This window comes from Mustelus asterias, chromosome 10 (assembly GCF_964213995.1).
Source record: "Mustelus asterias chromosome 10, sMusAst1.hap1.1, whole genome shotgun sequence".
Taxonomy (NCBI): domain Eukaryota; kingdom Metazoa; phylum Chordata; class Chondrichthyes; order Carcharhiniformes; family Triakidae; genus Mustelus; species Mustelus asterias.
This window is the reverse complement of record NC_135810.1, coordinates 13,967,490-13,993,109: the sequence shown is the minus strand read 5'-3', so window position 1 is coordinate 13,993,109 and position 25,620 is coordinate 13,967,490. Positions and strand designations below refer to the sequence as shown.

General features: G+C 45.3%; 1 protein-coding gene and 1 pseudogene across 8 annotated transcripts in view; one reads left to right on the top strand and one right to left on the bottom strand.

Moving 5' to 3' along the window:
* The window catches only part of LOC144499531 (LIM domain only protein 7-like), a 221,306-nt gene that overhangs the window by 92,689 nt on the left and 102,997 nt on the right, over positions 1–25,620 (bottom strand). The window lies entirely within an intron of this gene.
* Positions 6,851–6,980, top strand: LOC144500194 (U2 spliceosomal RNA; annotated as a pseudogene).

The window sequence follows — 25,620 nt, the reverse complement described above, 5'->3', positions numbered from 1 at the left end:
AAGACTTATTGTGCATTCGCTGCCTATGTGGCACAGCTTCTTCAAAAAGAAGATTTTAGCCAAGTCTGGCATTAATATTGGCACATTTACCAGAAATTCAGTTTGATTGTATACTAGTGGAGAGCTTAGCAAAGAAAGGATTAAATATGTTCACAAATTAGTAGACAACTTCCCGGTAAGCTCTCTTAGCAAGTCTTTGATATTCCTAGAAATACACTGCGTCACAGTAAAATGAATGAGACAATGAGAAGGTTAAAAAGCAGTGAATGATCCAAACTCTCAGCATATACATTCTAAACTAGCCTTTATCTTAATATCAGAGGCTGCCTTTGAAGCCAAGCCAGTTGAAAGACAATATTAGCTACAGAATAAGTTTCTGCCAGACTACTTTGGAACAGTAACTCACTTGCAGTGAGTTTGGTGAATTTAAAAGGATCACATGCTCTCCTGTGCCCTCCTCTTTTGAAAGCAGCAGCCCACTGTGAAGCGCATACTCTCTAAGGGCCTTGTCCAAAGTGGCTATGCTACAAGTCGGTGGTTAGCACTGCTGCCACACAGCGCCAGGGATCTAGGTTCAAATTCCGACCTTGGGTGACTGTGTGGAACTTGCACGTCCTCCCAGTGACTATGCGAGTTTCCATTGGATGGATTGGCCGTGCTAAATTGCTTCTTAATGTCCCAAGATGTGTAGGTTAGGGGGATCAGCAGGATAAATATCTGGGGTTACGGGAATAGGACCTGGATGGAATGCTGTGTCAGAGAGTCAGTGCAGACTCGATGGGCCAAAAGGCCTCCTTCTGCACTGTAGGGATTCTATGATTCTTAAGTCCAGACAGGGGAGTCCCAACCCACCTGACAATCCTATCTTATTTCTCCCTTCCAACTGCACATCCTCCTTCCCATCAAGGATACAGAGAATGCTGAGCAACATTTAGAAACCCCAACCAAATTCCTTTGCCCTGCGAGTCATCAACAATTCTAAAGATCGAGTTACATCCTTGCTGAGGCCAGGGTAAATTAACAAAGATTAAACTTCTTACTCCATGTACCACGGTGCACAATCCTTTACTCACAGTCACTCACTGAAGAAAGATCAGTTCTTCTTGAATGCAATAATATCTTAAATTACAGATCAAACTCACACCAAAGACATCATCACAAACCTTTGGGAACAGACTCATCTGCAGTTTCCATATCCTCCTTAGATTCCTATTTTAAAACGTGATATGTAGCCCATTCTCATCTCGTCAGTCAGTTGCTACTAGCTGTGTAAACAGGCCAATAAAGTTCATCCACACGCTATAATATTTTCTCACCATTACTGGAACTACCACACAGGCACAGCATGAGACCACATGGAAGCAAACTAAACACTGTTCAAAACATAATGGAAGTCACACTTTTGAAAGGAGAGGCTTACGCCCATCTGCTTGATAAACAGTAGTGATGTGGAAATGCCGGCATTGGACTGGAGTAAACACAGTAAGGAGTCAAACAACACCAGGTTAAAGTCCAACGGGTTTATTTGGTAGCAAACGCCACTAGCTTTCGGAGCACTGCTCCTTCGTCAGATGGAGTGGAAATCTGCCATGCCATCCAGATTTCCACTCCATCTGATGAAGGAGCAGCGCTCCGAAAGCTAATGGCGTTTGCTACCAAATAAACCTGTTGGACTTTAACCTGGTGTTGTTAGACTCCTTACTGTGATAAACAGTAGGTCAGGATCCGTACTCTTAATTATCCCACATTAAAACTTCCTAGAGTATGCACTTGTGTGAACAGGATGAGGCCCAGAAGTGTCAGCCTCCCTCCTCAGTCAGTCCACTGTCCCTCACCCTCAGGGCGCAAACATGAAGAACAACCACTTAATGAAGGATTGCAGGTGTCAAAAGTAACATAATTCAGTGCATCCAGGTAAGGGGAGAAAACCACAGAATCCCTACACCGTGTAGAAAGAGGCAATCTGGCCCATCGAGTCTGCACCAACTCTCCGAAACAGCATCCCACCCAGACCCTCCCCTCCGCCCTATCTTTGTAACCCTGCACATTTACCATAGTCAATCCACCTAATCTACGCATCTTAGGACAAGGGGCAATTTGGCATGGCCAATCAACCTAACTCTCACACGTCTTTGGACTGTGGGAGGAAACTGGAGCACCCAGAGGAAACCCACGCAGACATGGGGAGAATGTGCATTCTCCACACAGTCATCCAAGGCCGAAATTGAAGCCGGGACTGTGGCACTGAGAAGCAGCAGTTCTAACCACTGAGGCAGCAGTGCTAACCACTGCACCACCATGCCAGCCACTGGTGGGATTGAGGCAAAGTGGGACAAGAGCTGAAACCCTTTCCCAACACACCAACACGACAGCACCTCCCAAGGGCTTTTATAGTTCTCTGCGCGGTTTACGCACTGGGCCTCTAAATCACATGGCCATGCTTTACTTTTACATCCAAAGAAGGGCAGGTTAGGTGGATTGGCCATTGTAAATATGTGGGGTTATGGCGATAGGGTGAGGGAAAAGGTCTGTGGGCGGCACGGTAGCACAGTGGTTAGCACTGCTGCTTCACAGCTCCAGGGACCTGGGTTCGATTCCCGGCTTGGGTCACTGTCTGTGTGGAGTTTGCACATTCTCCTTGTGTCTGCGTGGGTTTCCTCCGGGTGCTCTGGTTTCCTCCCACAGTCCAAAGATGTGCGGGTTAGGTTGATTGGCCATGCCAAAATTGCCCTTGGTGCCCTGGGATGCGTACGTTAGACGGATTAGTGGGTAAATATGTAGGGATATGGGGGTAGGGCCTGGGTGGGATTGTGGTCGGTGCAGACTCGATGGGCCGAATGGCCTCTTTCTGTGCTGTAGGGTTTCTAACATTTCTAAGATACTCTGTCAGACAGTCAGTGCAGACTTGATGGACCAAATGGCCTCTTCTGCACGATAGGAATCCTATGATTCAGTCACTGGCAAAGTCTTAAAGAAATAACTTTTAGATGGCAGAGCTGTGATAGTTAAAGCAATATAACAAACCTGCCAAATAACTTGGGTAGGTGTGCAATCTACACCTTCTAATTCAAAACAGGTAAATTCAAATAATCAATTAATTTGTTTTTATTGAGAGAGGCAACAAATCATCAGAGTGACGGTACCATAAAATAAAGTGACAGGTAGAATCACCAGATCACATCAAGAGTCACAAATAGTTTCCGCTACATTTCAGACTATTGTATATTTCCCAGAGAAAGGTCAGTAATTGCAGGGGACAGAGTGCTGAGCGCAAACAGAATGGGGCACAATCAGCTTGCTTGGTGCTGATATCAGCTAACTTAATACACACACAGGTTATCAATTCTACACTGCATTTCAATCCAGGTTAAAAATTTTACAGCGTCACACCACTGATGAATGTTTCACCAAGGTTGAAACTGCAAGATTTAGAAAGGCCCTCAGATGGAGTTCAAAGTTTATTTATGAGTGTCACAAGTAGGCTGACATTAACACTGCAGTGAAGCTACTGTGAAAATCCCCTAGTTGCCATACTCTGGCACCTGTTCGGGTACACTGAGGGAGAATTTAGCACGGCTAATGCACCTAACCAGCATGTCTTTCAGACTGTGGGAGGAAACTGTAGCACCCAGAGGAAACCCACGCAGACACGGGGAGAATGTGCAAACTCCACACAGACAGTGACCCAAGCCTGGAATCGAACCCAGGTCCCTGGTGTTGTGAGGCAGCAGTGCTAACCCTGACGCCACCTTCCAGTAGAGACCATTTTGCAAGTACAGCAGAACCTAAACTTCCTTGCATATTTCTCGAAAAACAGAGGCAGGAATTAGATTTAGTTTTAAACACTTTGGTTTGGAGTACAACTTATTTAAAAAGGTTAGTCGTCTGAAATCTGACTTTCCAAACACCAGATTTTTAAAACTTTTTTCCCAATCAGTTAAATCCTTGGATTTCATATCCTGGCGTATTATTGATAGTAACTAAATGAAGAGAGCGTTTCACAGTGGGCAAGTTAAATTAGTAACAAAACATTGTTTTTTTCTCTCACTGGAGGTCTGGGTGCCACATTCAAAACAGAGTAAGCATGGGAATAATTGAAGAGGCCATTCTCAGGCTGATCCCAGAGGGTGGAATCAGCGAGAGTTGTACACACACAGGATCCAAGTCCATTGCAGTGCTTTAAAATTCTTCCCACTTCTCCAAAGCTGCCTGTTCCACCGCGGGAAAGGGCCAGGGATTCTCTCCGCACTCGACTGGTGCAACATTCACGCCCAATTTCAGGGGAGAGGAGCAGAAACCAGCCAATTTTCTCTGTCCCCGTGCAGCCTCTGTGAAGGAACTGGCTGGTAATCTGTATGTTTTTGCTTTTCCAATGACCTGACATTTGCTCAGTTTTAATGGGGTTTATTACCTGGGGTAGGCTACCCGATCTAATTGTTGAAAATCAAGGAAAATCCAAAATCCAGCGTGGCCTGGGGCCCAAGGGTGCCAGATTTTGGAAAGGGACCTGTACAAAGAAATCCGCCCTTTTCCTTATCTTACCAGCTGTATCCGTGTACAAAATCTACTGCATTTCACTTCCGAGTTGCAATAAAAATCTAGTACATGACTCTTGTTAGTATTTTCAAGGTCATGGTTAGTTCTGGAAATATTGTTATGATGAAGGTAAGGTAACTAAAATTCTGAACTTTTGAGATTGGCAAAGCACAAATACATTAGCAGTTCAGACCGTTACCCATGTTTGTTTATTGGAGTCAGAATAGAAGAGATGGAGCCATAAACCAGCAGGAGGGCTTACTGACCTGAAGAACTGAAGACATGGGCCACAATTCTCCCATCGTGACCCCCAACTTTTCTGGTAGGTCGGGGTAGGAGACGCGTGTCGTTGGCATTGAACCAGGATTTGTGCATGCACGGGGAACACATGCACCACTCCCAGAGCCGGCGAACAGTCGCCGGTCAGACCACGCTGGGAAGGCAGGTAAGTCATTTAATTCTTTTTTAAATGTATTTTAAATATGTATATTAGTTCATGATCGGGAATGAAGGGGGTGGCAATCGGATGCCCCCCCCCCCGAAAGGGGGTTGGGGGGCAGCACCTTGGCACTGCCCACTGGGCATGGGGCAGTGCCAAGGGGGAACTATTGTGGGCGGGGCCTAGGGGCAATCGGTGGGGATCCCACTGCCACTCTGCAGGCAGGATCGGTCTGGGATGGAGGGAGGGCAGTGATTGGGGCAGGCTGCTGGGGTGGTGGAGGGGGGGGGGGGAATCTCCACTGCTGGGGGGGCACGGGAGTGGGCTATGCATCAGGGTGCTCCTGGATGGGGTGGGGTGGGGTGGGAGAGGGGGGGGGGGGGTTCAGGGCTGGCCCGGGAATTGCTGTGGGGGGTCCCGGGCTGGCCAGCGATTGAGTTGGCCAGCAAACGGGGAGTCTGACAGATTGGGGCCACTGCGCACGCACAGAGTTCCAGGACTGTCAGACTCCAGTGTGAATAGGCCCCGCCCCCCTGGGTTTTTAATGATATTCATGACAGGGACGTCTGCAGTGCAGAGTGCGGAGATTCAGGTGAGAAGCTGAACTGACAGACCAGTCAGGATTTAGAACAGTTTTCCCACCAATTCAGCACTTTTGGGAGCATCGCCCCCATGATGCCCAAGCTGCTTACAAAAAAGAGCTGTCCGGAGAAGGATTTTGTTTTGGAAGTTAGAGCTTAATTAGTTTAAACACATTCAGTGAACTCTGAAGAATAGATTTGTGGTTTAAATTTATCTGTGAGATCTTGAGCATGGAAAGAGGATTCATACTGAAAAGGTACTGTTATTAGCAGGCACCGCCAGACAGTTATGGGCTTGAAGAAGCCCAAAGTGCCATTGGTGCAGGCAAGGGTGCAGTTTGGAACTCATCTGGCTTGCAGCTCACAGGGAAGTCCTAGGAGCCATTAGCAGACTCCTGGCTTTGAGGGCTCAGAGACGTTCTGGGGAGTGGAGAAGCTGACGGAAGATTGCTGGTTCCATGGAGAGGGTTAGAGTTCAGAAGAAGCAAATCGGGAGTCACTTATAGCTTGGTGCAGCTGAGAGACACTATTTCAGAGAAACGCAGCAGCAGCTTAGTGAAGCTAGTAGTCTGCAAGAGCAGGAAGTGTGCCAGTATTCAGAGACGATGGCAGCTTTGTGAATCCCAAGAAACACAGTCTCAGGAGAAGAGATTGAACTATCTGGAGGTCAGCAGTCATTGAGGCAAAGTGACTTTTGGGTGAATTCGGAGGTACAGCTTCAAAAGAGGGAAGTTGAAATCCCCTGTGAGAGAGAGACTGAGTTTTGATGAGATTTTGAGAGTCAGTGGGCGTAGGTTCTGTCTTGGTCACATCTACCATTTAATATGTAATGTGGTTTGCTCGACCACAGTTTACCTGTCGACTCATATTTACCATGTTAGAATACAAGATAGATATTAAATCATTTTACTTTTCTGACTTTATTATTTTGTCTGTTTAAAACCATAGAATCTTGTGGTTTTCTCCTCCTAGTGGATAACTGGGATATCAAACTTTGTCTAGAGGTAAGACCCAAACCAGATTATAACAGAGCAAAATTCTACATCAAGAAAAGTCAAGCTGTCAATCTTTGACCCAAGCAGGGGTGGCTGATCTCGGCCAGATTCCAGATCTCTATCCAGCAATCACCCCCCCTACTGGAAAGGTATGCATATTGAGGCATGATATCACAACAGGAGCGGATGTTGTTGGCCAGCCTGTCATAAAAGTGAATAGGCTGCTGGAAACATGGAGAATAGCCACATAGGTGAGGTGTCGAGAAGATGGAAACCTCCCCTCGCATTGGGCAACAACGCAATCGTCTCGGCCTTTTGGCTAAGATCAAGTGTAGTATCGGATCTGCACTTGGTTGAGGTCATGAGGTTACGCTGAGGCTTCATATGTTTCATATGAAGCAATTTTTAAAAGCGGCATCTCGGCCTTTTGGCTAAGATGCAAATGAGCTCAAGTCTTGGAGGAGGATCCTCCCCCTTCTCCAATCAGCTTGACTCATGTAGATCAGGCCCAGGACAGGGTGGTTTAGTCGCTCGCCCTGTCTTGTCAGCCTGGATCGGAAATGTCTCAACTTGTTGAGACTCTGAATTGGATTTGATTTGATTGAATTGGAAAGGTATTAAAAAAAAACAACAAAAAAAACGCAATCGTCTCGGCCTTTTGGCTAAGATCAAGTGTAGTATGGAGAGGATGCTGCGCTTGGTTGAGGTCATTAGGTTACATTGAAGCTTCATATGTTTCATATGAAGCAATTTTTAAAAGCGGCATCTCGGCCTTTTGGCTAAGATGCAGATGAGCCCAAGTCTTGGAGGAGGAACCTCCCCCTTCTCCAATCAGCTTGGCTCATGTAGATCGGGCCCAGGACAGGGTGGTTTGGTCGCTTGCCCTTGTCTTGTCAGCCTGGATCGGAAATGTCTCAACTTGTTGAGACTCTGAATTGGATTTGATTTGATTGAATTGGAAAAGTATTAAAAAAAACAACGCAATAAACTGTAAAAAAAAGAGTGTGGCAGGCTAAGGTAACACTCGTCCTGTTGAGTCAGTGAATTATTGCACACATTTGCGCAGTAAATTTGCTGGCGAAATGATAAATATCTACAGCAATGTGCAATAGGATGTATCGAGGGAGGAAAGCTCCAAGAATTTGAAGGAAAGAATTTGGAGAAAGGACACGGAAAAGGATTTTAAAGTCAACACATCTACTCAGGATTCTGCTTTATTTGTGAAAAAGTTCAATTATTTTTAATATTCAATATTATTTGCATGTCCAGCAAGGTGGTAATTATTTTACCTTCACGGCGTAGCTCGATCCCTGAGCAAGGCCAAAACAATCTCTGTGGAATGCCTCTGCCAAACAGCGTTCGTCTCACCTACAAACGCCAGGATGAGTTTCCGCATTACCCTCTGGCTCAGTAACTATTACTCATTTGTGCCCTCGGTTTAAAATATCGTTGGACAGGCTGGTATACATTTCAGGAATGCCACACACTTCCATCGCGATTCATAAGGAGTAATGCGCAGTGCTAAAATAAAATATGACTTCTCGTGTTGATTAAGTGACAGCATCAGGTGCAAACAAAATATTACTGTGCCTTGCCAAGAGTGCAATGTTTGGCGGTCGATTAAGTCTGCCAACATGGTCTGGGGGCCCAGAGATATCCAGCTGAATTTTTAAATGGAACCTACCAGACTATTCGCAACTCACTGCTTCCTTTGTCTCGGCATTTCCATCACATGTGGTTTCAATATGTAACCAGACAGAAATTTCAGGGTCTCAATTTAAATTTACGACTTTCAGTAAGCCGGCGTTTGTCCAAGGAAAGTTTCACAGAAGCACATTTTGTAGAGCCCACTTTGTAGTTAGTGTACTGAAGATAGTTTATGGATAAGTACATCATTAAGGCTACATTTAAAACGTGGGTGTGTTCCCTTACAATGAATAAGGCCATAAGGCCAAAGACATAGGAGCAGAATTAGGCCACTCGGCCCATCGAATCTGCTCCACCATTCAATCATGGCTGATATTTTACTCATCCCCATAACCCCTGATCCCTTTATAAATCAAGAACCTATTTTTCTCTGTCTTAAAGACACTCAATGACCTGGCCTCCACAGCCTTCTGTACTCTCTGGCTGAAGAAATTCTTCCTCATCTCTGTTTTAAAGGATCGTCCCTTTAGCCTGAGGTTGTGCCCTCTGGTTCTAGTTTTTCCTACTAGTGGAAACATCCTCTCCACGTCCACTCTATCCAGGTTTCACTGACTCGGCCAACATTTATTGCCCATCCCTAACTACCCTTGAGAAGGTAGTGGTGAGCTACAATCTTGAACCGCTGCTGTCGATGTGGTGTAAGTACAGCCACAGTGCTGTTAGGGAGGCAGTTCCAGGATTTTGACGCAGTGACTGTGAAGGGATGGTGAAATATTTCCAAGTCAGGATGACGAGTGGCTTGAAGGGGAACTTCCAGGTGGTCTGTTCTCATGTGTCTGCTGACCTTGTCTTTCTAGATGGTAGCAGTTGTGGGTTTGGAAGGTGTTGCCAAAGAAACCTTGGTATACACGGCTGCCACTGTTTATCAAGGGTGGAGGGAGTGAATGTTTGTGGGTGGGATTGCCAATCAAATGGGCTGCTTTGCCCTAGATGGTGTCGAGCTTCGAGTGTTGTTGGAGTTGCGCTTATCCAGGCAAGTGGAGAGTATTCCATCACACTCCTGACTTGTGCCTTGTAGATGGCGGGCAGGCTCCAGGAAGTCAAGAGGTGAGTTACTCGCCGCAGGATTCCTAGACTCTGGCCTTTTTTTTAAATTAATTCATTGTCACTGTCTGTGTGGAGTTTGCACATTCTCCTCGTGTCTGCGTGGGTTTCCTCCGGGTGCTCCGGTTTCCTCCCACGGTCCGAAGATGTGCGGGTTAGGTTGATTGACCTTGCTAAAATTGCCCTTAGTGTCCTGAGATGGGTAGGTTAGAGGGATTAGTGGATAAATATGTAGGGATATGGGGGTAGGGCCTGGGTGGGATTGTGGTCGGTGCAGACTCGATGGGCCGAATGGTCTTTCTGTACTGTAGGGATTCTGTGATTCTATGATTCATGGGACATGGGCATCGCTGGCTGGGCCAGCATTTATTGCCCATCCTTAGTTGCCCGAGGGCAGTTGAGAGTCAACCACATTGCTGTGGCTCTGGAGTCACATGTAGGCCAGACCGGGTAAGGACGGCAGATTTCCTTCCCTAAAGGACATTAGTGAACCAGATAGGGTTTTTTTTTAAAACAATAATCGACAGTGGTTTCATGGCCATCATTAGACTTTTAATTCCACCATCTGCTGTGGTGGGATTCGAGTGCCCAGAACATTAGCTGAGTTTCAGGATTAATACGCTCGCAATAACGTCACTAGGCCATCATCTCCTGTAGCCACAGTATTTAGATGGCAAGTCCAGTTCAGTTTCTGGTCACTGGTAACCCCCACGATGTTGATAGTAGAGGATTTAGCAATAGTAATGCTGATGAAGGGCGATGGTTAGATTCTATCTTGTTGGAGATGGCCATTGCCTGGCACTCATGGGGCATGAATATTATTTGCCATTTGTCAGCCCAGTTCTGGATAATGTCCAGATCTTGCTGCATTTGGACCTGGACCATTTCAGTGCCCAAGGTGTGGTGAATGGTGCTGAACATTGTGTAATCATCATCAGGGAACGTCTTCATTTCTGTCCTGATGATGGAAGGAAGTTCATTGATGAAGCAGCTGAAGATAGTTGGGCCTAGGACACTTCTCTTTCTTATGGCTTGTCAGCACAGATTTCTTAAGCTCACAAATAAAGATTGCTTGGATGAGATGCCAAGAGCTGTTGGCATCCAGAGGAAATTACTTCCTTCAAACAAGCTGAAAAATGGCCTTGCTTATGTTGGTTTGTTGCAAGATTTCCCTGTAGTTTCCCATCTGCAACAACAACAATAGAGCGGCATGGTGGCACAGTGGTTAGCACTGCTGCCTCAGCGCCAGGTTCAATTCCGGCCTCGGGTCACTGTGTGGAGTTTACATGTTCTCCCCGTGTCTGCGTGGGTTTCCTCCGGGTGCTCCGGTTTCCTCCCACACTCCAAAGATGTGCGGGTTAGGTTGATTGGCCATGCTAACTGGGTAAAGGTGTGGGGTTGTGGGAATAGGGCCTGGATGGGATTGTAGTTGGTACAGACTCGAAGGGCTGAATTATCTCCTTCTGTAGTGTAGGGATTCTCTGAAATTCTATGAAACAGCAGCTACCTTGTTATATCACCAGGCCTGCTGGGGGTGGCTCCGCCAGCTACTTAATTTTTATTCCTGAGATGGAAACAATCCCCCACGCAGGCATTGAGGAATAGTTGACGGGTTAATGAAGGAGATTTTCCACCATTACCTTACCATCTATTTCGAGAACATTTGCCTCCTCACCCCCATGTGTTCTTTCCAAATTTGACTTGAACAGCATGCACTATTAGCTTTTCTGACTCTGCATAGCAGGCCATCGACTCTGGCTGCAGCCATTAGATACATCAAAAATTATGGAAACATCACATGTGGCATGAGTCAATCGTTGTACCGGTGAAGAACTCACTAACCGGTTGTGAATTATTTTTAGTTCATTGGTAAATTTTAGCTCAGTTTCACAAACCTTCCGGAATATGATTCATGGGCCAAAAATGCTGTTCACTAATTAAGTTAATCACACCCATGCAATATAACACGCTTATCGTAAATAGAGAGGAGACGCTCCCCTCTGAATAATTTCAAGAATCAAACAGGACTTTGTCATATCTGTCATAGGGCAACCTTTCCAATGGTTAACTAAGGTTATACTAAAGCTACTACTCCAGCACTAAAGGCAAGATTTTTTCTCTTTAACCTCCATTCTCCAGTTTGAAGGTGGTAGGGGATTTGGGGGCGGGGTAGGAATTAGTGTTGAGGAAATTAGAAAGATTACTAGTGTACACCTTTCTGAGCTCCCAGACACAAGGCAGATTGCCAAAACAGAAAATCTCCTTGCCAGCATCACTTCTGAAGGAACTCAAATTAGATTCATTCTAAAACTCAAAACTGCAGCAACTGTGTCATGTTTGCCCCAAGGGTTTAGCTTGGGTTGGGCCTCCACCATGGGTAATGGTAATGCCCCTTTGAGCACTGCAGCTACACTAACTTGGCTGGATCCTCTGGGCTGTTACGGGACAATTCTAAGCCAACTTGCTGGGTGGAAAATCCATGGGGACCAGGGTGCCAGGACATGCAAAGTCCAGTGGCTATGGGATTAGTAATTAGGGACCTCGACTAACGGGCTGGAATTTTACTGCCCCGCCCGCCATGGAATCGGAGTGAGTGAGGGGAGGACAATGGAAATGTCCGTTGACATTGGACGGGATTTTACGGTTTCGGGACGAGTGAGGCCATAAAATCCTGCCCATGATCTGGAGATCTGCATTCAAATCACACCAAGGCAACTGGGGAATTCAAATTCAGTTCATGAAATACCGTACATACTCGAGTAATGGTCGATTGTGTACAAATTGATCCTGACCCTTTCACCAAAAAAAATCAAAATTCTTTGTACGTACCGTGTTCACTTACAAAGCAAACTTACTGATGGATAGAATCAGCTCCTTTTCACTGGGTGACTATCAAAGAAGCGTTACAACTGTTTGATGCTATAACTTCAGGGCACAGTGCATTTGTACACAGTCTGGAGTCATTACAGCACATGAGGAAGCCATTCGGCCTATGGAATTAATGCCAGCCCCCTGTAGAGCAATCCAGCCAGTCCCACGCCCAGGCACTCCCACTCGCCCTGCAAGCTTACTTCCCTCAATTTCCATCTAATCCCGTTGGAATCACTGAATCAATCTCCGCCTCCACCACATTACTCGGCAGCAAGTTCCAGGCCATTACCAGTCCCTGCATAAAATAGTTCTTGTGGTCACAGTGTGGTAAAGAACCTAAGTATTACTGAAAAGGAAACATGCTACCAAAGCTTTTTGTCCTGCTCACATCTAGACAGATGCAAGAATGCCAAATTTCAAAGGTAACAATTTATACTACGTGAGAAAAGGTTGCTGATTGGTTGAGGAATTGCCATGGTGCAAATGAATATATATATATATGTTTTCAGCCTCCTTCTGCACTGGAGGGATTCTATGATTCAACCTTATATTTCCCTTTGCCTTGCAAATATATTCAGCTTCCCCTCAAGTTTCAAGTCGTTATGGTGAGACATAGAAATCATAGAAACCCTACAGTGCAGAAGGAGGCCATTCGGCCCATCGAGTCTGCACCAACCACAATCCCACCCAGGCTCTACCCCCACATATTTACCCGCTAATCCCTCTAACCTACGCATCTCAGGGGCAATTTTTAACCTGGCCAATCAACCTAACCCGCACATCTTTGGACTGTGAGAGGAAACCGGAGCACCCGGAGGAAACCCACGCAGACACGAGGAGAATGTGCAAACTCCACACAGACAGTGACCCAAGCCGGGAATCGAACCCGGGACCCTGGAGCTGTGAAGCACCACTGCTAACCACTGTGCTACCGTGCCGCCCCAAACATGCCAGACTATAAAGAAACTATCACTCTTTTTGTGATTATTTTAACTTGGTGACCCCATCACTGGCTCACCAAGCAAAGGAAATAGCTTCTCTTTATCCACCATCAAAACACCAAAACCCTGACAAAAATGTTCTACTAAGTCTCCTCCTGGCCTTCTCTTCTGCAACAGTCCCAACAAATCAAGTCAAACAACTATACCCGCTCATCTCTGACACCATCTTGGTGAATGATAGAATCCCTACAGTGCAGAAGGAGGCCATTTGGCCCATTGAGCCTGCACCAATAACAATCCCACCCACGCTCTATCCCTGTAACTCCACATATTTACCCTGCTGATCTCCCTGACACTAAGGGGCAATTTAGCATGGCCAAGCAACCTAACCTGCACATCTTTGGACTGTGGGAGGAAACCGGAGCATCCAGAGGAAACCCATGCAGACACGGGGAGAATGCGCAAACTCCACACAGACAGTGACCCAAGGCTGGAATTGAACACGGGTCCCTGGTGCTGTGAGACAGCAGTGCTAAACACCGTGCCGCCCCAGTATGCACTCCATGGGTTCTCTACAATAATGCACCCAAAATAGCAAACAGTACTCCAACTGGAGCCTAACATTTTCTACAAGTTCAACCTCATTCTGTTACTCTTGTACTCTAGCAAGCTGCTCATAAAATACAGATGTCCTATTGGCCTTTATGGTTTTACCCATATGCAGTCAGTCATTCAGGAAGTTATATCAGTCACCTGCTCAAATTGCATCTGCCACCAGTCTGTTCATTCAACTAACCTGTCATTTTCCATTCCATGCCTTGCAAGTGTGGCATGACTGACTTTATTTGAGGAACATCTTTTGTTGAAATATTTTATAAGCACGGAAAAAACAAATGGGCCTTACTATATTCCAGGACAAATTAAGAATAGATGATTCCTGTGTGGTCTTGGGGATCAGATGCATTGGCTCTCTCATACTGCAAGCCTAAAATACTTGTACTAAACTGTTAATGCCACACATTCAGTACCACTTCCATTTTCCCAGAACAGATTTCAACTGAAAGGGCAAACTTCATATTACTCTGTCAAAGGGACCCCCCCACCCCCCCCCCCCCCCCCCCCCCCCCCCCCCCCCCATCCCCACAGCATAAATCAGAAGCAGTGGAGACTGATGCGCGATTGATTCACACGGGAGGCTAGGACGTACCCAGGAATAAAGGCTTATATTCACAACAAGATTGGAGCACACTACTTAACAATACTATCCCAGACTAAGGGCTACTAGGAAGTAGCAGTGACCTTTATACTCCTGTAAGAAGGCGGAGCCGAACGGAGTGTACCACATAAACAATAATACCAGGTGGAACACCCAAACCCTAACCCCAACAGTAACAAGAGTAACATATGTACAAGTACCCATAGTGGTAACCATCTATGGTTCACCACAGAGACGTCCTGCCATTAGCCAGCAACAGGATCTTCCAGTCCCGCTGCTGTCAACGCATTTTCCCATTGTTCGCCACCTCCGCCTCTGGGGAACTTGCGGCAGGGGGTAGCCATCGGTGGGACTGGATGATCCCGCCAGAGGGAACAGCCAGAAAATTTTGGCCAAACAATCTACAAGTCGGCTTAGCATAAATTTCCTTTCCACCTTCTGTTCAGGACAGGCCTATAATTAGTTCCTTCCTCTTATTCTTTCCTTCCTCCTTGCTTCAATCTTTTGGTATTTTTTATTCTGTCTCGTTATTCCAGTGCTTCAAACACAGTTGCCAGAATTCTACCCCCTTGTCCGCCACGGAATCGGAGTGGGCAAGGGGTGGACAATGTCCGTTGACCTCAGGTGGGATTTTCCGGTCTCGGGTTGAGCGAGGCATTCAAATCCCACCAATGGCTTTCCTCTCCTTTCAATAAAAGTAGAAACATTTTTCTTTGCCATTCTTGCATTTCACCACCCTGAATGAAGTGGTCAAGCAGCTTTTTAAAAAAATTCATTTGTGGGACATGGGCATCGCTGGCTGACTTTCTTCATGATATCACTTACGACAAGTAACATATTCCTTTGAGAAAGTCAGCTCTTTTTTGTAGTTCCTTGGAGCTCAGGGGAGATGTTGCAATTAGTCAATGAATTTTTGAGACCATGGGAGACAGTGCTGTTAATCATTCATAATTACCTGCACAGTCTGCCAACAAATGGGGTGGAATGCTAATTGGTTAACCACACATTGTTCCAGTCTCGACAACGCCAGCCTGTAAATTGCTTTGTTCACCACTAATTTGGAGAGGCAGGAGCACACACTCATAGATTCAGCAATCCAGGTGAGACTCTGCAAGGCAACAAGTATCAATCAAGCCAATGGTCTTGATTGATCCTTGTCTGGGGCATCACAGTGGCACAATGGTTAGCACTGCTGCCTCTCAGCACCAGGTTCAATTCCAGCCTCAGGTCACTGTCTGTTTGGCACTTTCTCCCAGTGTCTGTGTGGGTTTCCTTTGGGTGGTCCGGTTTCCTCTAACGATGTGCGGGTTCGGCTGATTGGCCATGCTAAATGGACGCTAGTGTCAAGGGGATTAGCAGCCAATCGTCTGGTACTTGGCTGGGGCAGCACGGTGGCACAGTGGTTAGCACTGCTGCGTCTCAGCGCCAGGGACCCGGGTTCAATTCCAGCCTCGGGTCACTGTCCGTGTGGAGTTTGCACGTTCTCCCGGCATCTGCGTGGGTTTCCCCTGGGTGCTCCGATTTCCTCCCACAGCCCAAAGATGAGAGGATGAGACTGATTGACCATGCTAAATTGACCCTAGTGTCAGGGGGATTAGCAGGGTAAATGAGGATTACGGGAATAGGGCCTGGGTGGGATTGTGTCGGTATAGACTCGATGGGCTGAATGGCCTCCTTCTGTACTGCAGGGATTCTATGATCCTTTGAATTCAATGTAATAGAAAAGAAAAAAAACTTTGTGAGCGACATGAAGTGAACAGGATAACTGGCCAGAAGACTGATCTGAAACCTGACAGATTAAGACTAAAGCTTATGAAACCACAAAGTCAATAAGCGCCATAACATGAGTCAGGGCTTAGCCCAGGATGAGGCTTTAAGCCGGAGAGAAGTCATCTGATTACTAGCCTCTCTCATTGTGTGGTGGTCTTAAAGAGAAGGTAGCTCAGAGCAATCACTTTTCTATTGGAAATAAGAGGCATGTACAACACTGACCATCATGTATGAAATATTTCCTTTGGGAATGGTTTCTTACATTAGGTTATAGTAACAGCAGTATCTTGTGTAGTATGGTCAAAGGACTGGACCTCGAAATGAGAAAAGATAAAATCCATTCAGAAGAACCCATGTATTGTGTTGCTGGCACTTTGTATCGAAAGGGCATACTTGTGATTTAATCTGTATTGCTGTTGGCTGTGACCAGCTGAATTGAATTCTACTGAATACTGCACATGTATTCTGACAAGTTATGAGCGGACAGGTAGCTAACACATTATCGACAATGCAGAATGCTCAATATTGCAGAAACACTAAAAATAAACCTCTATCACATTCTTTTCTCTCACGATTGTCAGAGAATAAGTCAACAGCAGAGGAACACAAGCTCCAGTGAAGATTGGCATGTGAAGCGGAGGAAAAATACTACAGATAAAAATTGACGATTATAAATAATTGGTTGGATTAACTGTACTTATAAAGCGTATAAATAGTTCAGAAGCACAGAGGGAAATCCCAGGTCCTATTTTAAACCAATCAGCATCGCTATGGTTTGGTTTTCCAGTCTATTACTTACATTTAAACTTAAGAGTATGTATTTTACCTCTGTCAGAGCTCACCTGAGCAAGGAGCAGTGCTCCGAAAACTTGTGATTCCAACTTCTCGGCCTTTTGGCTAAGATCAAGTGTAGTATGGAGAGGATGCTGCATTTGGTTGAGGTCATTAGGTTACATTGAAGCTTCATATGTTTCATATGAAGCAATTTTTAAAAGCGGCATCTCGGCCTTTTGGCTAAGATGCAAATGAGCCCAAGTCTTGGAGGAGGAACCTCCCCCTTCTCCAATCAGCTTGGCTCATGTAGATCGGGCCCAGGACAGGGTGGTTTGGTCGCTTGCCCTGTCTTGTCAGCCTGGATCGGAAATGTCTCAACTTGTTGAGACTCTGAATTGGATTTGATTTGATTGAATTGGAAAAGTATTTTTAAATATAAATCTGTTGGACTTTAACCTGGTGTTGTGATCCTTCTTATTGTGCCCACCCCAGTCCAATGCCAGCATCTCCACATCAGAGTTAGATTTATGGCCAGAAGTAATAACTAAAGCTTTTGTCCTCCTTATTCCATTTAGACTTCAGGCAGAAAAAAAACAGTGGAAGTATCTCTGCTCACTGCCAGAGGCGGTGCATTCACTTAGCAGTAAACAAACATGACCAAATCAGGAAAAGATTATTTGGCACATTACAACTCCTCCAGAGGTTACAGTCAATTGTTCTGTCATGGATATCCCTTGCACAGATTCACATGATGACCCCTTGGCTTAAAGAACACCAAGTCCCTTTGCCCACTTCCCCGAAAGTGAGATCAGCACAGGTAACGGATCAGAAAAATGTGCATTCTGCTTTCGGTACAAAAATCGGAGACGAAGAGGAGACAATCCATGAATTATCAATCACTGCAAACTGCTGGACAACTTGCATCACTCCACCTCATGAGGTCAGTAACTCACCATCAAAACTCTAGCGAATTTCAACATATTAATCCATTCACGTGTTAATAAACTAAACTCATTAGGCCTGACATTTAATTCTGTAAAGCCCCTTTGAATTTGTGCAACGCCACAACCTCTCCAGCCCTGAAAATGGGGTATCATTCCAATCGTACTTGGAGATTTGAAAAAATTTAGTCCTTACAAAATGCTTCCTTTCAGCCCATTTTTCCTCCCTCGCAATCCAATATTTCTTTCTCTCTATTTCTGTACCCGATTTGACACAAATTCACCTTATTGCTTGCCTTCGGTTTCTTATTCAATCCTTAGTCTGGTTGACTAAGGATTAATCAAGGTCCCCCAATGGCCCATTGCTCTCAGATCCACCACTCGCCAACCCCACTCCACCCATTTCAAAACTTCCAATTTTCCTTTTTAATACATCATGCAGCTTCCCTTTAAAGCCATCTATGGTCTCTGGTAGTCTAGTCCACTGCTCTACAGGGCAAAGCAAAGTCACACAGTTTACAAATGTTGTATTTGCGCCTTCCAGTGCTGTGTTGATTGTCTAAATCAATTCCAAAGTTTGGGTGTGGTCTTCATGTTATAAAAGGATTGTTTGCACAACACACCCTCAAGGGACTGAAGTGACATTCCTGCAAGCAATGAAACATTTACGTACTTTGAGGGTGGATACCATTCTGGAGGAGAGCGCATTAGTCACAACTGATTGGTGAAATACCAACTGTTTACGAATAGCTCCTTAAAAAGGCAAGTCATCAAATGAGATGCCAACCCAAGTTGACACCACATAAGAATGTTGATTAAGTCAAATTCTTATGTTTCCATTACACATTGCTCCTACCAGCTTTGTTCTTAATTAAACCATTCAACAAAACTTAGGATTTGTCTGTTTAAAATTGCACTGCGGAAGATGTTGTGCAGATTTGCTGTCATTAGCCCTCTCCCCAATAAAACCAATCCTTGATCTCACCATCCTTGCAAACTATCACACCATCACCAAAACACTTGAATTTCCAAACTCTCTGACCATGCTGTCTCCCAAATCCTTTGAGAACCCCATTTTTATTGCTTCCAATGTGATTCCAGTCACAGTATTATAGTGGCTCTTGAAGTCACAATTAAGATCTGCAGAAATTTGGACAGGGTTGACCACACTATCCTCTTCCAATGCCTCTCCACCTTCAGACTGTGGGTGGTACTGCACTTGTTTGGTTCCATTCTTATCTATCCAGTTACAGGCAAAAGCTTCACCCACAATGGTTTCTCTAGGCACATCTCACGCCATTACATCTGCTGCCCCTCCCCAATGGGATCTATCCTTAATAGTGGCACAATGGTTAACACTGCTGCCTCACAGCACCTGGGGCCCGGGTTCAATTCCAGCCTCAGGTGAGTGTGTGGAGTTTGCATATTCTCTCCATGAGTTTCCTCTGGGTGCTCTAGATTCCTCCCGCAGTACAAAGATGTACAGGTAGGTGGATTGACCATGTTAAATTGCCCCTTAGTGCCCAAAGATGTGTGGATTGGCCATGGTAAATGCACGGAGTTACAGGGATAGGATGGGGCAGAGCAGGGAGAGGGGGTGGACCTGGGTAATATGCTCTTTTGGAGTGTTGGGGCAGACTCGATGGGCTAAATGGCCTCTTCTGCACTGTAGGGATTCTATGGATTGTATGATTGCTTTCTATTTCTCATCTACATCCTGTCCTTTGGTGATGTAATCTAAAACCACAGTACCAGTTTTCAAATATATGCCGATGACACCCAGCTCATCGCTACCTCTCTCTAAACTATCCAACTCTTCATTCGACATCCAGTACTGGATCAGCAGAAATATCACCAATTGGAATATTGGAAGACATAATCTTGGGGCCCAATACAAACCTACTCCCTGCGCAATAACTCCACCTCTCTTCTTGATAACTGTCAAGGCTGACCCAGACTGTTCGCAACCTTTGACCCCAAGGTGAGCTCCCGACCGTGTAGCCTCATCTTTTTCAATCTCTGTGTCATCACTCAACCCTGCTATACTTCATCTGGTGTCAAAACTTCCATCCATGCCTTTGTGAACACTTGACCGGGCTTCTCCAACACATTCCTGGTTGCACATAAATTTGAGGTCTGCTGTCCATGTCCTTACTCCCACAAGATCCCAGTCCCCATCGCCGCTGTGCTCACTGAATCACATTGGCTCCCAGTTAAGCAACATCCCTCATTTCTACCTCAAGCAATATCACTCATTTCGACCTCTCTTCAATTCTGAAGAAGTCATATTAGACTTCAGAAAGTTAACTTTTTCTCTCTCCACAGATACTGCCAGACCGGCTGAGATTTGGTAGTAATTTTTGTTTCTTTTACAGCCTTCTGGCATCCACAACATTTTGCTTTCATTAAAACTTTCATCCTTGCTTTTAAATCCTTCCATTGGCTTCTCTCCTTATCTTTGTAATCTTTTCTAGCTCCATGACCCTCCAAGATATCTGTACTTTCCCAATTCTGGCCTCCAGCATCCCCAATTTTAATTGTTTCACTATTAATGGCTTTAGCGGCCATGTGTACAGTTCTGGTCACCCTATTATAGAAAGGATATTATTAAACTAGAAAGAGTGCAGAAACGATTTACTAGGATGCTACCTGGACTTGATGGTTTGAGTTATAAGGAGAGGCTGGATAGACTGGGACTTTTTTCTCTGGAACGCAGGAGGCTGAGGGGCAATCTTATAGAGGTCTATAAAATAATGGGGGCATAGATCAGCTAGTCAATATCTTTTCCCAAAGGTAGGGAAGTCTAAAACTAGAGGGCATAGGTTTAAGGTGAGAGGGGAGAGATACAAAAGGGTCCAGAGGGGCAATTTTTTCACAGAGGGTGGTGATTGTCTGGAACAAGTTGCCAGAGGTAGTAGTAGAGGCGGGTACAATTCTGTCTTTTAAAAAGCATTCAGACAGTTACGTGGGTAGGATGGGTATAGAGGGATCTGGGCCAAATGTGGGCAATTGGGACTAGCTTAGGGGTTTAAAAAAAAAGGCGGCATGGACAAGTTGGGCCGAAGGGCCTGTTTCCATGCTGTAAATCTCTGACTCTATGCTCTGAAATTCCATACCCAAACCTCTCCAACTTTCTTACAAGAGCTCCTCGAAAACTACCTCCAAGATTTTGGTCCACTGCCTGAATTTCTCATGCGATTGGGTGTCAAATTTTGCTTTACAACATTCCTGTGATATGGACTGTGACGTTTTATCTTGTTAAAGATGCCGTACAAAGGCCAGCTGTTGCTCTACATAGAGAACATTGTCGAATTGTGGAGACAAAGACGAGAAATATGGTGGAACATAAAATCTTATGACTAAGCACCATTGGCATGAGCTATTGAGAAATAGGGAGAGGCAGTGCCAGTACTTGTCACGTCAATACAAAACAGCCTGATAGACAGTGGCACTTGGCTACTCCACCCTCCAGCGATTAACTGATTAGGTGTTGAGAACACACAACACCCATGTTAGCTGCACTAAAATAAATTTATTGTTGGATTCGGATGAGGGTGCAAAGAAGCAGGCAAAGGCAAAATAAGAGACTCGGGCGGGGGCAAGAAAAGAAAAGAGATCGGGCAGGGGCAAAAAACAGATACCAATCAATTTTTTTGACACTGCCTCTAAGCAGCAGCTTGGGATTTCATTTCCCACTCTAGAGATGCTTTCTAAATGTAAGCAATTGTTGGCTGAGGGAAGGATTTTTGGTCATCATCCCAGGGTAACTTGCTGCACAATAGTGCCAACTGATCCATGGAGATAGGAGGTGCCTCAACTCAGCATCTTGTGCATTCAATTTCCTGATTGAAGCTCTGGATCTCACTAATATACACACTAAAATAGAAATTATTCACAGTTTGAACTGCTAACACAAGTTTGGTGAAACACCAGATGAAAGGAGTGTTTCCTACTTACCCAACTAATGGATATATCTGCACTAGAGAAATAAAGGCAAAGTCGTCATAGTCCCAGATGACAATAGGCTGCTCTCCCCTTGAGAACAAAGAACAGTACAACACAGGAACAGGCCCTTCGGCCCATCGAGTTTGCACTGATACGCAGTTTCTGTCCCTCTGTTCACCTCTTGTTCATGTGTCTATTAAGATGCACTTGAACGTTGCTTCTCCCACTTCCACTGGCAGTGCATTCCAGGCACCTGCAACGCATGTGTGCAAAACGTTCCCCGCACGTCTTCCCTAAACTTACCACCTCTCACCTTAAACCTGTGCCCACTTGTAGTCAACCCTTCCACCCTGTGAAAAAGCCTCTGACTGTCCACCGTATCTATGCCTCTGACTTCTATCAGGTCACCCCTCAGCCTCAGTCTTTCCAGTGAATAGAGTCTGAGTTTATCCAACCTCTCCTCATAACTAAAACCCTCCAGACCAGGCAACATTGTGGTAAACCTTCTCTGCACCCTCTCCAAAGCATCCACGTCCTTCTGGTAGTACGGTGACCAGCACTGCACGCAATATTCCAAATGCAGCCGAACTAAAGTTTGAGGAGGAGTGCTGACTGGTGGTGATTTAACCTGAGGATCACCACACCTCAGTTGAGGGGCAAGGTTGAGAAGGCGGGGCCTTCATGATTTAACCCCAGCCGATACGGGAATTGAACACATGCTGTTAACGTTACTCTGCATACTCTGCCGTCCAGCCAACTGAGAGAGGAATGCCAATAAGGGCAAAGGGTTAACAGCCTCACTTTTTCTCACTTTCCATTGCAACCCAAACAGCTGGACAAACCTGTTCTGCTACCTTCGCTTGTGGTTGTCAAAAGCAGGTTACGTAACTTGAAAACACCTGCACAGCTCCATGTTCACAAACAAGATCTCAATCTTTTCCTACCCTGGGAAAGATCCACAAGCGGCATGGTGACGATTACAAGGGAAAAAACAAAGAAAATCATGTCTCGGATGCGAGAATAATCAAAAATAAAATTTGGGGAAGGGAAAGAAAGCAATTTTTTTGGCCAAAGCATCTGCTAATTATAAAAGAAACCTCAGGTGATACTGACAAAATATGTTTTTTGAAGTTTTCTTTTAAAACTAATATGTGGGCGGCACGGTAGCACAGTGGTTAGCACTGCTGCTTCACAGCTCCAGGGACCTGGGTTCGATTCCTAGCTTAGGTCACTGTCTGTGTGGAGTGTGCACATTCTCCTCGTGTCTGCGTGGGTTTCCTCCGGGTGCTCCGGTTTCCTCCCACATTCCAAAGATGTGCGGGTTAGGTTGATTGGCCATGCTTAAATTGCCCCTTAGTGTCCTGAGATGTGTAGGTTAGAGGGATTAGTGGGTAAAATATGTAGGGATATGGGGGTAGGGCCTGGGTGGGATTGTGGTCGGTGCAGACTCGATGGGCCGAATGGCCTCTTTCTGTACTGTAGGGTTTCTATGATTCTATGATCTCCTCTGGTTGCCCATTTCCAACAATGTCACTGACGGTAATACTCAAATATCAGTGCAAAGGTAAAGGCGCCATAGCCCCAGATGACCATAGACCTTTGAGGGGGAAGAGTTGACTGGTGGTAGTTTAACCCAAGGGTCACGACACCTCTGGTGAGGGGAAAGGCTGAGAAGGCGGGGTCTTCATGAATATCCTCAGCTAGTACGGGAATTGAACCCACACTGTTGGCGTCGCTCTGCATCATGAACCAACTGTCCAGCCAACTGAGCTAAAACCAGCCCCCAAATGATAGTGTAGAACTGCAGTAAACAGCCATGTCTCTAAGGGAAATTACTTCAGGCTGACCTGAGCACACCAATTCCAGAGACATACACTGGGGCCTGGAGGTCGGACTTGCTACTGCCAGGAGCCCAGCTATACAGAGTGCGTCGAATCTACAATAAGTTGGTCCACATGAGGCCAGCTTCCATACCGTGCCTTGCAACTGATGCTCAATGACATCTCTGGACAACCTCAAATTCAGCATCTTCAATCCGATGAAAATAATGCTATTTTCTTAAGAGGAGAAAGTGACACAGCAAACAGAGATTTCCAAGATTAATATGTCCTACCTCAAAGAGGGGGTGAGTGCAAGGGGAAATGAACCAACTGGAAAAAGTGAAAAAAGAAAGGCCCTTTTGTCCCCCTTCATTCTATACAGCTACACTAAGATCTTTCGTCCCCTTCAGTCTATATAACCACACTGGGAAATGACCCTCCTTCCCCCTACCTCCCAGACCTTTCATCCCCCTTCAGTCTATACAGCTACACTGGGAAAACAAGTGCTTACAGCTGAAATGGCGCATAATTAAAGACCATCTAAACATGAGAATATCTGGCACAGAAATTCAACGAATTAGACAGAACTCTTCATCTTGCGCTTGTCAGCGCAAATCTGGATTGCAACCACTCCCCTGTCAACTTTCCAAATCTATGCAAAACCTGTATCATTAAAAAGATCTGTTGGGTAATATTTCCCTCCCATAAACAAATATGCAATCATCTTCAAAATTACTGCCACCATCTGCTCTTGAACCAGCACCATATATTTCACAGGTTAACTATACTCTGCACTTTGACGACACAGGGAGTGTTTTATCATCTGGCGAGACAGGCTGATGGTGGAAGGAACATAAAGGAGATGGGGAGGGATGCATCTAGCAATGAAATGCTGTGTTTGTAGACAGGCAGGTGTACCGAGTGAATTCCGACTGTGGAAGGGAAAGTAGATGAATGAGATACCAAATTGAAACTGGGGTCTGCTGAATCATGTTCGCTTGCTTTTGGAATAAATGGTGTATGTACACTGCTGCTACATTTAGGTCTCCTTCAGCACGGTGGCGCAGTGGTTAGCACTGCAGCCTCACCGCGCCAGTGACCCAGGTTCAATTCCAGCCTTGGGTGACTGTTTGTGTGGAGTTTGCATGTTCTCCCCGTGTTTGTGTGGGTTTCCTCCAGGTGCTCCGGTTTCCTCTCACAGTTCAAAGATGACCGGTTAGGTGGATTGGCCATGCTAAATTGTCTCTTAGTATCCCAGGATGTGTAGGTTAGGGGGATTAGTGGGGTAAATAGATGGGTTACAGGGATGGGTCAATGGGTTGACCTGGGTAAGATGCTCTGTTAGCAAGTTGGTGCAGATTTGATGGGCCAAATGGCCTCCCACTGCAATGTAGGGATTTTATAGTTCAGCTAGCAAAAACTCTATGTTTTTTTAAGATCAGATCATAATTTCCTTTGTTTTATATTAAATGAAAATCCACCGGAAATTCTTAGCAATCAACTAAGCTTCCCTTAGAGTTGCTGTCAACTGCACTAGGTCAGTACTTCAAAGCAGCAGCAACACTAGGACTGGAGCCCCATAAAAAGCTGCTCATCATTTCAACACCAGTCTCATGAACACCTTTGGAGCCATGCCAAATGCTGAAGTTGTCTTTGTGCACTTGGAGCAGAATGCATGGCAGCCAATAGCAACAGAAATAGAAAAATAATAATACAAGTGTGTACTAAACAGGGCAAACTGATACAAATGTCAATGGAAGACCAATACAATACAAAGTAGTCATGCCATGTATCAATAAGTAATGAGCGCGCCTCCCCAAACCTGTTACACGTAACACTGCATTATAAAACAAAAAGAAAACACCTCTTCAGACATGTATGTTCAGGACCAGTTTGGAAAACAATCAGATTTTATTTGATTTTGGCTGCAAACTTACATTCTCACGCGTGTTTTACTAAACTGAAAGCACCCTGTATTTAGCAAGTTACTTATCTCATTTGCAAATTGAGATACTTTTAAAGAAACATAAAGGTCCTGTT